This window comes from Tenrec ecaudatus, chromosome 9 (assembly GCF_050624435.1).
Source record: "Tenrec ecaudatus isolate mTenEca1 chromosome 9, mTenEca1.hap1, whole genome shotgun sequence".
Taxonomy (NCBI): domain Eukaryota; kingdom Metazoa; phylum Chordata; class Mammalia; order Afrosoricida; family Tenrecidae; genus Tenrec; species Tenrec ecaudatus.
Genome location: NC_134538.1, coordinates 67,567,437 through 67,585,634, shown reverse-complemented (window position 1 = coordinate 67,585,634; position 18,198 = coordinate 67,567,437). Strand labels below are relative to the sequence as shown.

The 18,198-nt window shown below is 40.8% G+C and overlaps 2 non-coding genes and 2 pseudogenes across 2 annotated transcripts; 1 reads left to right on the top strand and 3 right to left on the bottom strand.

Moving 5' to 3' along the window:
- Positions 1-3,022: 3,022 nt before the first annotated feature.
- On the bottom strand, positions 3,023-3,185 carry LOC142457391 (U1 spliceosomal RNA). Its single transcript, XR_012786146.1, has one exon. It is a non-coding gene; the product is annotated as a U1 spliceosomal RNA (small nuclear RNA).
- A 164-nt stretch (positions 3,186-3,349) lies between these two features.
- Positions 3,350-3,431, bottom strand: LOC142457459 (U4 spliceosomal RNA; annotated as a pseudogene).
- A 909-nt stretch (positions 3,432-4,340) lies between these two features.
- Positions 4,341-5,175, bottom strand: LOC142456001 (small ribosomal subunit protein eS4, X isoform-like; annotated as a pseudogene).
- An 8,132-nt stretch (positions 5,176-13,307) lies between these two features.
- LOC142457645 (U11 spliceosomal RNA) lies at positions 13,308-13,441 on the top strand. Its single transcript, XR_012786344.1, has one exon. It is a non-coding gene; the product is annotated as a U11 spliceosomal RNA (small nuclear RNA).
- Positions 13,442-18,198: the final 4,757 nt, after the last annotated feature.

Genomic DNA, 18,198 nt, shown 5'->3' with positions numbered 1-18,198 from the left:
TACAGGTCCCCCATAAGTACAATGAAGTGTTCTGGAATTTCCATTCTTCCTAAGAATATCCATAGCTTGATATGAGATTAGCATCAGTTAGAACATAATTAGAACAACCAGTCTTGGACTGTTGTTCTTTCCTAGGAATTAGTAGAACTGCCCCTCTAGGTTTTCAAGCCTATAACTCTTTACAGGAGTAGAAAGCTCCATCTTCCTCTCCTGGGGTGGCTGGTGGTTTTGAACTGCTGATCTTGCAGTTACCAACTGTGTTAGACAGGGTTCTCTAGAGAGACAAAACCAGATTGCTAATAAATAAATATAAATATAAATATAAATATATAAAGATAGATAATACAAGAAATGAATGGTTAAATTATATACAGATAGATAGATATATAATACAAGAAAAGAACAAATTATAAAGCATTACAAATGGCTCAGTGCAACTCATTCCCATGAGAGAGTTATGAGATACTGGCAGCCCTTCAAGTCTTGAGGGTTGCCAGGTAGTCCTCTGTAGAGAGATTCAGGCTATCCTGGCACATGCAGCAAACAGCAAGGCAGGTCACCAACAGTCAGCCAGGTCACCAACAGTCAGTCCCCAGCTCAAGAGATGTAAATTCTAATTGTGTGGCAAAGCAGGTCTTAAAGGGACCTCAAATTACAGCGACACAGTCCATAGGTTAGGTGTCCCACAGGTAGTGTAGCTTGCAAATTAAGGCACAGAACAAGCAGGGCAGCCGGACACTGGTTCAATGATCAAAGAGTGAGAGACAAGAAAGGCGAGGCTCACTGAGCCATTTATCTCTCTGCCCTTCAATTAATCCCACATGTGTTTATCAGCGAGGCTGGCACAATAAACTATCTCACCAACCAACAGTTAGAAGCAAGACCAGCAGTTAAAACCACCTATGGCTCCAGGGAAAACCACCTGTGGCTCTATGAGACTTTCTACTCCCATAAAGAGTTAGTTTTGGAAACCCACATGGCAATTCTATCCTCTCCTACAGGATCACTATGAATGAGAATTGACTCAATGGCAGTGACTTTTTTGAGTTTTGCTAGTGATTCGTTCCTAAAAGAGCTTATGATTACAATATGGTTAAGGTAACCTACAGAGTGGGAAATGGTTCTGAGAAATCTTTCTTTCTTTTTAGATTTACCTATCCTGGATTTGGAGAAAAATATACCAAATATAAAGAAAAATTTACCACAATAACAACAACCCAGCCAAAATAATAAAATAGAAAAACCTCAATCCAAAAGCAATCAGAAAACAATAAAAACTAGAATTAATTTATTATTTTTTAACGGATAAGTAGGGAGAACAAATGATATAGTGTTAAATTTTACCCTAAATGAATCTTTTCCTAATGCACTCTGTATGATAGCAAACCTATTCACATCCCTGGTCAATAGTCAGAGGAGATTCTCTGAAATTTTAATCCACAGGGGGAATCCTGTCAATGGATTTTAGACTTTCATTGTCATCTGCAGTTTTCTGCAAAACATGCTCAGATATTAGGTTCTAATAAAGTCCCCTCCACTGGTCATGGATTTTATTATTTACAATCCTTGAATCACACAAACTTGTAAGCTTCTTCCATGTGGACTTACTTGACACTTCATTTAGATGGTTGCTTGTTTTAATGTAGCTTTTAAGATGCTAGACACTATTCTTATATTTCCTCAGTGTTTCCTTTTCTTTTTTTTAAAACGTTTTATTAGGGGTTCGTACAACTCTTATCACAATCCACACACACATCAATTGAGTAAAGCACATCTGTACATTCATTGCCCTCATCATTTTCAAAGCATTTGCTCTCCACTTAAGCCATTGGCATCAGGTCCTCTTTTTTTCCCCCTCCCTCCCTGCTCCCCCTTCCCTCATGAGCCCTTGATAATTTATAAATTATTATTTTGTCATATCTTGCCCTGTCCAACGTCTCCCTTCACCCACTTTTCTGTTGTCTGTCCCCCAGGGAGGAGGTCACATGTAGATCCTTGTAATCGGTTCCCTCTTTCCAACCCCCTCTCCCTCTACTCTCCCAGTATCGCCTCTCACACCCCTGGTCCTGAAGGTATCGACACTATTCTTTTTGATAGCCAGACATCATCTGATTTCTTCATATTTTGCTGTACCACCCATATCTCCAGTGATCTCTTCATGAGGGCAAGTATTAAGTAGAGCCACATTATAAGAATTAACTGTTCTTAGACTAGGGCTATGGTTAAGACTGAGTCCAAAATCAATTCATATATCTATGGTTTATATACCTCCTTGATCCATTTTAGAGGTATTGTTATCATTTTAGGATTATCTTATATCAATTTTTAATTAAAAGATCATTATATTGGGGGCTCTTACAGCTCTGATAACAATCCATACTATTATACATCACTTTATTGTTAGAAATTTTCACCTATCCTAAGGGGGGGGCATAAGAATGGATGTTTCCTTCTTTTTTTCTTCTGAATATTGTCATTTCAGAATATAATATCTGAAGTTAACTTAAGGCATCTTGCCATCAGCCTTAGAAAAAAGCCAATACCAAGGATGTCAGAATACAGAGTTAGCGAAAACCTCGAATGAAGTAGCTGAATCAATCAACCCTACTTCTTGTTACATTGATCATTAAGATGATAAATTCCATCTTCTTACATCAGCTCATATTGTGTGTCCATACTCTACTTTAGAGTCAAAATATATTACCTGAACTAGTTCTTCAGTTTCCATTGTCATTCCTAAATTAGCTATATATAAAATCCTCAACTTTCTCATTCATTTGTTAGTCTATAAGTCATGTAATTAATTAGCTAGCCTTTGATAATCTTAATTTGAGCTCCATGAGGGGGAAGGGGGGCATAACCAGGGATTTACTTTCCCCTTATGAATCCTATAAATGACTCTTCAATTTAGTAAAGCCCATGGATGGGCTTCATTTCATAACAGCACCTGGATTCTGCTATGAGACTAGCTCTCCACCTGGTAGTGATAGTGCCCCTAATTTTATTTTATTTCTTTTTTTAACAGGGAAGAGCGTGAATACAGTCCCCCAGTACCACAAATTATGCAGTCAAGTTTCCCACATTTGGGGAAATCGTAGGGTCAGCACATCTGGAGTGAAATGGATAAGGCTCGCCCTGGGAAAACCACCTTCGAGATCATGGTATCTTGCCTGCCAGGTAAGTATAGTGCTCCTAATTTTAAAGATAGGCTTAATTCTTTCATATTATGCTGTCTCTACAGTTTGGGGTGAACAATAACTAAAACAGTCACCATACAGTCACTCTCGAAAGGTGGAATCTGAGAATAAAGTTTCAATCTCTCTCTCCTCCTTCCCTCTGATCTTCTAGATGCATTCTCTTTTTTTTTCAATTAGCAATAATCGCGCCTCGGGTAAACCTCATGGGCTACGATATTGCCACTGCACAAAGCTGTGTAGATGCCTTCTGAAGTCAAATGTAATCAAAAGTGGAGGACAAAGCAAGACCTTAGAGTCTGTGGAGACCAATCTCTCGGGGCACAGAGCAAGTATGAGAAAGATGGAAACTGGGTCTGAGCAGGTGAACATAAGATATTCAAGAGTCTTCTCCTTTCCCCACTTCATATCACTTGTCCTTTGTGCAAGAAGAAAATGTTTCCCCACCACAGAAATGTATGAAATCCTTCAGTTTCTGTATTATCATGGAACAATGTCTCTTCAGTAAAATAATTCTTTAATGTAGAAGATCGCTATTATTAGCCTTGATTTGGTGGCTCGCCATGTGGTCTGTGCATATGCTATTCATAGCTATTTTCCACCCTGAAATTCTTTACCTAGCATAGAAACATCAAACCTTCATTCCCTATTCCTTAATGGCTTTGATTAAGAGTCTGCTACAGTTTTAGACTGACTGAATTGGTTAGGCAAGGGAGTACTAAGAGGTTCCCCAGTGGGTTCCAAACATAGTCCATTGTCGTCTTTGTGATAGTGACCCTACGTTCGTGAGAAGGAATCACCGCCCAGTCCTGCACAATCTTACAATTGTCCTTACGCTTGAGCCCACTGTTGCGTCCGCTGTGTCCATCCTTCTTGGTGAGGTTCCTCTTCTTTTTCCTTGACACTCTACCAAGCATGATGTCCTTTTCCAGGGAACACGTCAAAAATGCAGGAGACAAAGTCTCACCGTTCTTGCTTCTAAGGAGCATTCTGGTTTTACTTCCTCCAAGACAGATTTGTTTGTTCTCTTGGCATTTCCACGGTGCATTCACTATTCTCCCTACCAACATAATTAAAATGCATAAATTTGTGTATGCTGTATTTATTATCTCAAAGATTCCTCCCTCACAGCACGTGGAGATCACTTCACCCACTGCTCTGTTGTGCAGTCAGTCTCTTTCTCTCTTCAGCAAAGATGAGGCGGATGCCTTTCTCTCGGAGAAGAGAAGTCCATGGTTTATTGCCTTTTCCAATAATGAAAATCTTGGAAAACCAGTGGCAAAGCTATTGCCATTGGTGTCTTTCGCATGAACCACATAAAAAAAGCCAGGGTGTGTCTCTCTGTTAGTGATCACACCAATTTTTCCCAGGGTAGCACCTCCAGTCTTCATACATATATTAACAGTGTCAAAGTTGATGGAATCAGTAATCTTTCCAGTCTCCAAATCAATTTGAACAGTGTCCTTCACCTTGATGAAGAGATCAGGATAGCAGATGGTGGGAACTCATTGGGTCACCAGGTGAGGGGTTCCTTTTATACACAGAACGATCTTTCTTATTCTGCACAACTTGTACTTTGCCTCCTCAGGTGTAATACAATGTACAACAAAGTGACCTTGGGTGTCATAGATCAGACAGAAATTCTTTCTGGTCTTGTCAATGCTGATGAAGTCCATAACACCAGCAGGGTAAGTTATATCAGTTTCAACTTTGACATCAGTCTTAATGAACTGATGTATGCAATTTTTTAAAACTTCATCTCCTGTCAGAGCATGCTCTAAGTCTATTTCTTAAGAAAATGGCCTGTGAGACATATTCTCTCAGCTTGTTAGGGACCAGTGGATGGAAGAGGAGAAAACACATCAGTCAGCTTGTCCAGCATCCAGTGCTTTGGATTATCTATGAGTTTAAGATGTTTATTGGGACCACGAGCTATGGCTGTGCCAAATGCAGAAAGAGAACTGTAGAAAACAGGCCACATACATTGATTCTGCAGTCTTCCTTATTCAATATCCAACTTTCACATGCACATGAAGCAGTTTGAGATACCCTGTGTGTTAGTCTGGGTAGACTAGAGAAACAAATTCATAAACATGTATATGTGTGTAAGAAAGAGCTTTTATATACAAGGGCAGTTGATTGTTGAGAAAACATCCCAGCCCAGTCCAGATAAAGTCCATAAGTCCAATATTAGCCCACATGTCCGATACCATTCAATAAAGTCCTCTTAAGACTCACGAAATACATGCAACGATGCCAGATACAGGAGGATCACAGGCCAGTGGGTTGGAAGTCTTGTGGATTCGGTGGAGTTGTAAGCATCTCAGAGCTGGCAGGGGCCTCCACGTGGCTTCTCCAGCTCCAGAGGTCTGGTTGCATAAGGGTAGGTCCATGTGGCCTTTCCAGATCCCAGCACATAGAGCCATGTGTCTTGTCAGTAGAGAATCTCCAAGGGAGTGAGCCCAGAGAGAGAGTCTGTCTCCAGCCTCCAATGAGGACATCCAGGAATTCCCGGAATCCTTGGGGGAAGGTCATGCCCACACAGAGGCCTCATTGACTCTATCCTGATTGACAGCCTAGACTACATCCCTACACCCTTAATCCTCACATTGACACCAGATTATGTAACTGTCACACCATGGCTTGGGGCAAGGGCAATTTGGTCCTCAAGATGATAGCCTTGCTCTTCAATACTTTAAAGCGATCATGTGCAGAGATTTACCCAATGCAATTCATCGCTTGATCTCTTGACTGCCGCTTCCATGAGCATTGATTGAGGATCCAACCAAGATAACAACCTTGACCACTTTAAGCTTTCCTCAGTTTACCATGATCTTTGTGTAGCAGGATCTCAGTTTCTCCATGATAACAACAGTCAGTAACCCCAGCACAATAGCTCTGTTCTCTGAATTCCTCCCATTGAGGATTAGGATCTACGAAAATCCACAGAGCCCAATATCACAGGGATGAAAAACAAAAGCTCTCCAGCGGAAGTTCTGGGTTGTACAAGTAGGAAACAGGCTAGGCTGCTAACCAATTGGCAGTTGAAGCCAAACTAGATCAGTGGTTCTCAACCTTCCTAATGATTTGACCCTTTAATACAGTTCCTCATGTTGTGGTGACCCCCCCAACCATAAAATTATGTTCGTTGCTACTCCATAACTAATTTTACTACCCCAATGGGGTCGCAAGCCACAGGTTGAGAATCACTGAAATGGAGGCATCTTGGAAATAAGTCTTGGGGTCACCAGGAGTGGCAATTGGTTTTGTGTTTCTGGCTTTTCGTTTATGGTGAAATCGTGATGGGGACCATCCCCATCTCCAGATGTACATATTCCGGCTAGGAAAACAAAGACGGCCTATACCAGTCACAAGTTAGAAGTCTACTTCCATGTGTCAACCACGAACCTACACTCACAGGTGTTATCTTCCAACTGGGGAGGGAGGGGAAAACGAGGACCTGATGCCAGGGGCTTCGATGGACAGCAAATGTTTTGAGAATGATGAGGGCAATGAATGTACAAATGTGCTTTACACAATGGATGGATGGATGGATTGTGATAAGACTTGTATGATCCCTAATAAAGCAATTAAGAAAAACAAACAAACAAACAAAAAGAAATACACATAGAGAGTTTTACTTTAAGAAAATGGCTCATACAATTGCAGAGGCTATAAAGTCCCAAATCCATGTTACTGACAGCAGAGTGGAGACTGCTAGTTCATGGGGCTGTAGGGACTGGCGAGTCCAAGAGGCTGCAGGTCAAGCAGCAGATTAGAGACATCTGGGATCTTATGTTCCATGAGTCAGAGGTTAGGCAATGAACAGAGTGCTAGGTTAAGAGAGAAAATGCACTATTCCACAATATTCATTGATATGCTGCAGGCAGGCCACACCCCCAAGGAAGTGATTGGTTACTCGCCTCATATCACAAAATGAAAGGTTATTACTTTGTGGAAGAGCACTTGCCAAATTACTGGGCATCACAGCCTAGCCAGGTTGTCACAGAATATTAACCATCACACAAATGATACCAAGGTTATGATGGTTCAGGCTGCAAGTATGTGGTGAGGGGAAACTACTTGGTATGGTTTTTCTTCCCATAGTCTTCTTAGCTCCCCCAGATGGCTCGATGAAGGCCTGCAAAGAGGGGGCGTACATATGAGGAGATGGGCAGTCTTTCACTCCACTGGGTATAAATTGAGCCAGCTCAGGAGCAGACAGGGAAAGAATCTCTCAACAACCAAGAGTGAAGAGCTACATCTAAGATCCCTGTGAGGAGAAGTGGGTCAGTGGCAGCATGAGCCAGAAAGGTGGGTTTCCTGACCATGGTACAATTAAAATGCTGGTTTGCATAGAGGGAGGCCCCCTGGCATATACAAGCACGAAAAGAACTTACGAACACTTGCCTGGAAGTCCTGAGGCCAAGGGGCCATGTCGCAGAGAGGAAACGGACCTCAGAGATACATGCCTGCTGTCAAAAGAACCATATCCTTCATTTTTCTGACTGGTGGTAACTTGATAATTTTCCTGACACACTCCTTTAATCAAGAATACTGCCTGTAAGTTCTGTGGGCCATTGCACCTGATTAGTGAACCCAACAACAAAGAAGCCGAGTACCATGAAGGGAATATTGTTCTCAGGGGGAAAAGGTTTAGAGGGTGCAGGCATGTCTGCTTTCTGCCTCACGGTACCAGGCTGAGGCTAGTGTGGTGTTGAATTGTTTTGCTCCCTTGTGTGGCCGTAGTAGATCAGATGTGGTTTCCATGCTATTTCCATGTCAGGGCCTAGTAGCAACCTTGCTTTTATTTGTTTATTTAAATAATAAAGTTGCAGGTTTTTAGGAGCTGAGTCACTCACACTAATGCAGCCAGCCCATGGTTATCCCTTACAGAAAGAGCTAGAGGAATGAGTATGTCAGTATCACTTCCCTCCCTCACTCTACCTGGCTTCTCATGGTCCGAACCCAAATGGAAACTGCAGATAGGCCATAGCTATCACCCTCCGAGGGCACAGGGCAGGGTGGAGATCTGTGCAGAGTGCATTTGGAGCAGCATTTGGATGTACTCTGTATAATAAGTGATTATAATAAGAAGAGGAATAGTGGAATTCAGAGTTCAGTGAACTATAAAATATCCAAGTTCAGTAAGGAGAGCGACAAGATTAGATAAAAGCATGAAGGTAGTGAGAAAGATGCGGGATCCTACAACTGTAGGTCCAAGTGAGCCTTACAGAATCATTGGAAAACTAGAACATGCTCAACAGAGAAGAGAATACTTAAATAGAAATCCTGGAAATGTGAAATTACGTGTCTAGAATAGAAGTGTGGATAGCTTTTTTATGGTGATGAAATGCTATCTGTGCTGTTGAGAACATGATGCTGTTGCCTCATCCATGGTGCTGCCAAACCACTGAGAATCAAGACCCAGGCAAGTTGACTATACTGGGGCATGGGGCGGGGCACAATTCAGTCATCACGAATGGAAACAGAATGGAAATAATGGCACATTGGAAAAAAGTGTAACCAATGGTAATTTACATTAAAATGGTCAGAGCAACCTAACTTGCCGTACAAACTTTCTCCTAAAACATAATAAAATATTATTTTATAAAACAAGCCACACCAGGGAACCAGTAGAGAGGTCAGAGGGGCCAGCCCCAATCCCAACTACATGAACAGCCTCCCCTCCCCACAGAATAATTTACTTCAGAGGACAGCACTGACGCTACAGCTCAGGAAGAGGGACATGTCTGATCACGGCACATGGGAGCAAATGAAGGGGGAGGAATAGAGAATGGAGCACATCCTGGCCCACCAAGCCTTGAGGATGATATCCCTGCTCAGAGGAGCCAAAGCACAGAGAGGATCATATGGCTGGCCCCACTATGAGACAAGACATCCTTCACTGACCCATAGCCCTACAGGGGACAACACTGGAGATACAGTGGAGGAATTTTGCCCCAATCTGACCCCACCACACCGAGGCAAAACACTAAGGGCGTGCACTAAGGGCGTGTACTAAGGGCGTGCAACAGAAAAGCAAGGGGACAGCGCAAAGAAGTCCTGAGGGAATACCAAAAATAGACTTGAGGGCCAGGGCCTGGCATCCCATCAGATTGGATCGAAAAACACTCCTAAAAGTCAACAAGCAAACCTTGAACTATTTACAGGCTTTTCTCTTTTTTTGTCATTGGTTTTGGTTGTTGTTTTGTTGCTTTGTTTTGGTTCTGTCTTGTTTATGTGCATATTATTAACCCTGTAGATCCATCTAAATAAGATAAGCGGGATAAACAATCTGGAGGAGAAAACAATGTTCTGGGGGGCACATGGGAGAGGGGGAAGTGGGGGAAAGGAAGTGGTGTTAAGAAACCCAGGGACAAGGGAACAACAAATGATCCAAAACTAGTGGCAAGGAGGGTGTAAGAGGCCTGGTAGGGCTTGATCAAGGACAATGTAACCAAGAGGAATTACTGAAACTCAACTGAAGGCTGAGCATGATAATGGGACAAGAGGAAAGTAAAAGGAAATAGAGGAAAACACTAGGAGGCAAAAGGCATTTAGAAAGGTCTAAATACAGGCATGTACATATGTAAATATATTTATATATGAGGATGGGTAAAGAGATTTATGTGCATATATTTAGAGGTTTAGTATTTAGGTAGCAGATGGACATTGGGCCTCCACTCAAGTACTACCTCAAGGCAAGAATGCTTTATTCTATTAAACTGGCATTCCATGATGCTCACCTTCCTAACACGATTGCTGAAGACAAATGGGTGCATAAGCAAACGTGGTGAAGAAAGCTGATGGTGTCCAGCTATTAAGAGATATAGCATCTGGGGTCTTAAAGGCTTGAAGGTAAACAAGCAGCCATCTAGCTTAGAAGCAACAAAGACCTCATGGAAGAAGCACACCAGCCTGTGTGTTCACAAGGTGTCAAAGAGATCAAGTATTAGGTATCAAAGACCAAAACAAATCATATCACTGTGAATGAGAGGGAGTGGGGAGTGGGGACCCAAAGCCCTTCTGTAGGCAACTGAACAGAAGGATCACGGGGAAGAGACGAGCCAGTCAGGGTGCAGTATAGCAACAATGAAATGACAACTTTGCTCTAGTTCTTAAATGCTACCTCCACCCCACTATCATGATCCCAATTCTACCTTAAAACTCCAGCTAGACCAGAGGATGTACACTGGTCCATATAGGAACTGGAAACACAGGCAATTCAGGAGAGATGAACCCCTCCGTACCAGTGGTGAGAGTGATACCGGGAGGGTGGTAGGAAGGTGGGGTAAAAAGGGGGAACCAATTAAAAAGATCTACATATAATCCCCTCCCTGGGGGATGGACAACAGAAAAGTGGGTGAAGGGAGATGTGAGGAAGTGTAAGACATGAACAAATAATAATAATAATTTATAAATTATCAAGGGTTCATGAAGGAGAAGGGTGGGGGACGTAGGGGAAAAATGAGGAGCTGATACCAAGGGCTCAGGTAGAAAGAAAATGTTTGGAGAATGATGATGGCAACAAATGTACAAATATGCTTGACGCAATGGATGGATGGATGGATTGTGCTAAGAGTTGTACCAGGTGATGATGACCCCAGGTGATTCTGCGTGTGTGATGACATATCACGACACAAAAAAAGAATTATACCAGCCCCCAATAAAATGATTTTTAAAAAACAAGCCACACACACACACACCTAATGATTGGATTACATTTCTAGGGTATGCTCATGTCAGCAAGTAGCTGAAGTAGGACAAAGGAAAAGATCATTGACAGGGAAACAAAAACAAACTCACTGAAATGCAGTCAATTACAACTTCCCTTATAGGGAAGTCAAGAAAATGAAGTGGCAAACACCAGACTAAGTGCCAGAGTCTTAATGAAGGTTCCCTTGGAAATAAAGCCTGAGGCAAAACTCACCTCATTGCCACCCAGTTTTACCTACTGGTGGAGACCCAACAGGTCCTACAGGACGCAGTAAGCTGCTCTTTTGGGTTTCGACGGCTGTAAAACCTTACAGAAGCAGAAAGTCTCATTTTTCTAGAGCAGAGTAGACTGGTGGGATTGGATTACCAGTCTCTCTCTTTTTTTTTTTTTGTAACTGGTATTTAATTAGTTGTTTTGAGGATCAGTATAGAGAAATTATAAACAATTTGTACTAAATTCGTTTTTGCTTTGTTTTGGTTCGGGGTCACACTGGCTGTGATTCTGATTTAAGGGTTGGGAGCGGATTCGAGGGCAGGGCAATTTGACCACTTTGCTGCATGGGCTGAGGATGTCCTCGGTATCCACAGCCGGGAGGAGACAAGAGCTCGGCTCCGCATCCCTGACCTGCTCCTGGGGTCTCCCGCCCGCTCTGGGTCTCCAGCTAGCAGCCACGTTCTACATGGAGTTTCCAAGCTACCGGTGGGAGAACAAAGCCAGTGATTCCACATGGGTGCCATCTTCCCGGAAGTCTCCAGTGAATTCTGAATGGCTAGTTTTATGCTAAGCAACCCCCTGCCAAACTCACTTGGTACTGCTTTATTGGTTAATATGATCCCAGTTCAGTAAGAGTGATGGAGAACAGGAAGGAAGGCAAAGAAAGAGGACAAAGAAAAACAAGTTAGTGAGTTACTGGTCTGGCCCCAGTTTCACAAGAAAACACAATGGGGTATTTGATCACATAGGCAGTCTCCAGGGATTCACTAGGTATTGGAGGAGCCAACCTGGGGAGGAAGGGAGGCACTCAGCTGCAGGCCTTTTTCTATCGCCTACCTCCCATTTGACCGAGGTTGCCACCTAAACCGAAAACTAAACCAGTTGCCATCTATTCTGATTGGTGGTGGCTGTTTGCTCAGAGAAGGTCTTGTGGTTGTGATCGCTCAGAAAGCAGATGGCCCAGCTTGGCTCCCGAGGAGCCTTTGAGTGGGTTTAAATTGTCAACTTTCTAGTTAGTGGTCCAGTGCTTAACCATTTGTTCCAACAGGGACTCCTAAATTTTCTCCATAGGGTGTTAATTTCCCTTACCATTGCGCAGGGAAAGCAGCAGTGGTCATTCGATTCTAGAACTGGTGGGAGGAGCCAGTTGGTGGATCCCTTTCAAGTTGAGAGTTGCTGAGTCAGCAGTTCTGTCCAGCGTTGAGTTCTGTCCAGCGTGCAAGGTCTGTGGTTGGGACCAAAAGGAGACAAGCGTTCAACTAGGCTGATGCATCAACCCTGTTGGTTTGTTGTAAGTGACTGGGTGAGTCACCTAAGCGCTTGGAACCTTAGTTTCCAACATCTCTAAAGAGAGTAACAGTAGCTACCTAGGCTGGCTCATAGTATTCATATGCATTATCTCAATATAAATAATGTCTGATATACAAGGGAGTAATTACACGGTTCCAATTCTTCAACTCCAAAATAAGTTGCTTCTGATGTAAATCAAATACTTTTTTTCATAGTTTTTATTATCTTTGCATTTTATTTCTTTTGGGGAGTTGTGAACATAACACATAAACTTACAGATATATTTTAATATATCCACAAAAATTAAAATATGGACGGTGTTGCTTTTTAAAAGTTTTGTCAGTTGATAACTTTACAGATATAATAGATGTTTATATACATTTAAAAATAGATGATGTTGCTTTCTGTCAGTTTTTGTTCTGGACATCTGGATTATTCCTAGGATTGGGATGATATTTCTAACCAGGAAATTAGTAAGCATTGTCTGGCTAGTCTTTATACACACTGTAGCCTTGTATGTAGTACATAATAATGATAAGATGTACAAAAATATAGAGGATGATTTTAAGTGCATTTTGAATATAGATCTTATCACAATGTTGTACTAGTAGGCAAGGCAACTACAGTTTTGCCATTTTATAGATACGGAGACTAAGGAGGGGAGTCACCCAGTTGCTGGTGAGTCCACTCCGATGCACAGTGACCTCCTGTGTGTCAGAGTAGACCTGTGCTATGTAAGGTTTTCAATGGCTGGAAGCAGATCCCAAACCTTTCAGCGATGGCATCCCTGGGCAGAAGCAAGCCTCCAAACATTTGGTTAGGCATCAAGCATAACCATTTGCACCACAAGACTCATAAGTGGCACAGTCAGAAGTAGACCTCAAAAAAAAAAAAAGGGCTTCTGTCGTTAAGTGGCACACGTACGGCATCTCTATTGCTCTACGTGCGGAATTGACATCAAGAGATTTCGGAAGCGTAATTTTTGCTACCTGGGCTGCTAGTGATCGTAGGTCCTGGCGCCCTACATTGGTAAAGGAGAAAAAAAAAAAAAAGAAGTAGACCTCAGTCTTAGCCTCCTACTCTTTCTACCACATTACTCATCCCCTTGGGATTTCATCAGGGGATTGGATTTCAAAACCCTCAGAAAGAGAAAGATTGAAGCATAAAAGTGAATGAAAAGTTACACAGGGGTGCAGGTAAAGGGTACATTCTGTGTCCAATAGCAGACAATTGTAAAATTTTGTAGTGAATTTCATAAAGTAAAATGGTGCCTTGAAAGCAGTTTACAAGTATAACTTTTTAAAAGTACTCAAAGCAGGTATGTTTTAAAATTCTTTTTGCTGAACTAAAGTAGTCCACAGGAGCATAAAATATGAGTCCCGTTTTCCCAAAGAGATCTCCTTAGCCAGGCGAGGGGAGCAGTAGAGCAGAGGGCTGCTATCATTGCGCTCACACATGTTCTGACTTGTCAAGACCCACCTTCAAGCTTTCCTCCTGCCAAGGAACAGGCTCGACTATCATGACCTCTAATCCCTTGGCTTCAGCTGCCTCTTGGACTGTGAGAGCCGAAATCACATAACTCTTCACTGACAGCAAGCGTCTCTTAGAGCAGCAGGGTCTGAAAACGAGGAAAAGAAAACAAGATAGGGGGATTATCAGTGAGGCAAAGATCCTCTAAATGCTGAGTAAAACTCAATAATTAAACAAACTGTGTGTTATTAATGTTTTGCGTTAATGTTTTTGTAAATACTAATTTACATAATTTCTAGCCTTCAGACTGTCTGTGTAAGGTGATATGGCAGTGACATTAAGAGAACAGAGGCAGGCAGAGCTCTTAAAGGAGCCGGTCAATTCCCAGACCAGAAATGAGCCAATCCATAATAGAAGAGTTTTCCTATAAATTTGATAGATTTCATAAGTCCAAGGAAAAAGGAAGTGGCACCTGTTAATTAACGTTTTATCCCTGAGAAATGAAAACTAGACGAGATGAGAAGGTCACCCAAATGTAAGAATCAAGTGTCCTGGGACCAACTGCGTCTTGACATGAGAGACAGCAATGGATGGGTCACTGCCTCCCTCTCTAAACGTACATTCCCAGCCCTCACCCCGAGGGGGCAGGGCCAAGCCAGACTCTGATCACCAACATTAATTCCTTTCTTGGGGAGCTGAACTGAAGGCTATTATCTATGTAAACACTTAAATGGGCTATTAATAAGAAGGCCATTTTTAGTGACAGGGAAGAAAATCTCAAATGTGTTTTACTCTGGAACAGCAGAATACTATGCACACACATTTCAAATCAACATTCCACTGAAGAAAGCCTGTGCTGCTATAGAAAACACAAATCTGCTTTATGTCTTTATGTACTTGTGCCTTCTTTCTATCTCCCTCTAAAGATCTTAATACACACCCAAGCACACAATAGGACTGCATATGAATGTATAGATGAAGGGCTTCTCAAATTTCACGGGAAAATTCCATTATTTCTTAGTTCCAGTTTTCCACAAAATTTTCTTTATAAGGAAGACTTCAAAAGGTCATGGGAAAATGCAATAGAAAGTCCATGGATTTTCCCACAAATGTTTGAAGTTTCCGTGTGTGTGTGTGTGTGTATTGTTGTTGTTGTTGATGATGATGATGTTGTTTGGTTATTGGTTATCAAGCAGTTTGGACTCATAGTCAGCCTATATACAATAGACCGAAACATTTCCTGATTTCCTGGTCCTGCACCATCTTCACAATTGTTAAGTCTGAGCCCATGGCTGCATCTGCTGTCAATGCATCTTGTGCCCATCTACTTCAGCTGGCATAGTGCCCTTTTGCAAGGACCAATCTCTTCTGATAACATGTCCAAAAAAAGTGAGACAGAGCCTTTCCATCCTCATTTCTTTTTTTTTTCCATTCTCATTTTTAAGGAGCATTCTGACTATACTTCTTTTGAGGCACATTTGTTTGTTCTAACAGTCCATGGTCCTTTCCACTATTCTTCACCAGTAACATAATTCCAATGAATCGAGTCTTCTCTCATCTTTCTTATTAAATATCCAATGTTCACATGCATATGAGGCAATTCAAAATACTATGGTTTGGGCAGGGGCATCTTAGTCCTCAGTGAGACATTCTTCTTGTAAAATATATTTATTTATATTCTCCATATATGTGCTCTCTATATATATTCTACATAAATCTCTGCCATTAATGCTGATAATAAAGATTTTTTAAATGGGACTTTTGGAAGTAATTGTTTTGTTTTTAGTGTGAAAAGGATGGAGATATGTTTGCTTGGACTTCAAATGATCTCATGAGGCATTAACCGGCTGTCATTCCATGAACAGCTGTAAGAAAAAAGGTTTCAAACGATTGTGTTTTCTTGAGGCAAATATTCTCATATCCTCTCTTCCCCTTTCCTTAACATTTACAAATACCATTCAGGACTCTGCTCTTTTTAAGTAGTATAATGTTGAGAAAATTACATAGTGTTTTTGATTTTATATTTCCACATCTTCAACAAGAAATACTAGTATGTACCTCATAGGGTGTTTTGAAAAATAAATGTAGTTGTTTGAGAACGCCATTAGCAAGGTATTTTTAAGATGTATCTCTGTGTGCATGTGCACTGTAGTTATCTGTATGCTTATTGGAAAAGAAAGCATGCAAAAATAACATTTACATTTTATTGATAATGGTAAAACTTATCTCAATAGATGAATAGATATCTACATCTACATCTATATCTGTATATACAAAATTAAACTTACTGTCCTGGATTCATTCTAACTCTGAGTGATTCTATGTGTTACAGATTAGAACTGCTCAATTGGGTTTTATTGCCAATAATCTTTATATACACAAATCTTTAGGGCTTTTTTAAAAAAGAGCAGCTGTGTCAAATTAACAATTTTCTATTAGTAGCCTATTGCAAATTGCTTATCCCATGCAGGAACCTTATATGTACAGACAATGATGTATTATTCAGCTATAAAATAAAAGTGAAGTTCTGAGACATGCTACCACATAATGAACATTGAAAACGTGCTATGGATGAGCCACACACAAGGAAAAGTACTGTATGATTCCACTTATAGGACATATCTAGAATAAGATAATCCATGCAGACAAAAGATTGTGTATTTTCTTACATGCAATGTGCCCAACCATAGGAAACCAACACTAGAGTGGGTTGTGTGGTTTGCAAAAACTCATTATGTGCACATTATTTGTGTAGAATTACAGTAACAATGACCAGCAACTGAGAGACTTTTTTAAAAAACAGGATATAGTTTAAATAAAATTTGTCTCATTTGAATTGTGTGACGATCAGAAGAAGAGAGGAGAGGAGCAGGACATAGCCCATACTTTAAAAGAGTATCAATGACATGTTCTTGTTCTCAGATGTAAGCTAGTCCTATCTTTTCTGAAACATGATCAATCAGATTATTCTTTTGTTTGTGAATAATTTTGTTTAAATCAAATACTTTTGTTTAGCTAAAATTTTCAAAGCAAACACAAAATAATATAAATAAACCTCTGCAGTATTTCTGGTTTCATCAGGGTATGAATTTATAGAATTTTATCATTTCTTTCATATATATCCATTTTTAATTGTGTAAACTATTTAACTTTAATGAATCCTGACATTTTCTAATAAAAATTTGTGCAAAACACTTCATACCATGTTTCTACAAGTTTCTACAATCAAAACAAGTTTTAAATCATTATAACAATAAATATTTAGTGACTTCTTATTATTTCATGCAATATGATAAGGGCTCGGAATATTATTGAAGCTTTCAAGAAACACACAAATCACTCAGAGAAAACTTAGAGAAGTTGATTACAAGTGCATAATTTTATGAAGAACGTCCTTTTTGTAGAAAAAAGTCTGTTGAACTTTTGGTTTATTTTGCATAATTATGGTGCTAGTTTGGGAAGTGAAAGAGGGAATGTATCTTGGGGGAGGGGTGGAGAGCAATGGAGGATTTATGCAATGCAGGCAGGAACTTGATTATTCATCAAGATTGGAATATGTTGAATTTACAAATCATCTCTGAACTGAAGGTATCATTTAGAAACAAACTACAAAATTCAATTTCTTTTTATTTTATATAGTGGCTTTTAAAAAAATCATTTTACTGTGGCTCATACAACTCTTATCACAATCCATACATACATCCATTGTGTCAAGCGCATTTGTACATTTGTTGCCATCATCATTCTCAAAACATTTGCTTTCTACTTGAGCCCTTGGTATCAGCTCCTCATTTTAACACTCCTTCCCCTACCATCCCTCCCTCACGAACCCTTGATCATTTATAAATTATTATTTTTTAATGTCTTACACTGTCCGATGTCTCCATTCACTTTTCTGTTGTCCATCCCCCAGGTAGAGGGTTATATGTAGATCATTGTGATTGGTTTCCCTTTTCTCCCCCAACCTTTCCCTTATCCTCTTGCTATCGCTACTCTTATTATTGGTCCTGAGGGATTTATCTGTCCTGGATTACCAGTGTTTCCAGCTCTTATCTGTACCAGTGTGCAACCTCTGGTCTAGCCGGATTTGGAAATAAAATTTATGATCATAAGATTACAAGTCCACCAGTGAGATTCAGATCAGAAGATAATGGGTGAAGAAGCTATGATGACATAACCTCAGAATTCAAACTCACTGCCATCCAGTCCATTCTGATCCATAGTGACCCGGTACGTTAGAGTAGACCTGCCAGTCTGGGGCTATACATCTTTATGGGAATAGAAAGCAGTTTCTTTCTCCCACAGAGTGTC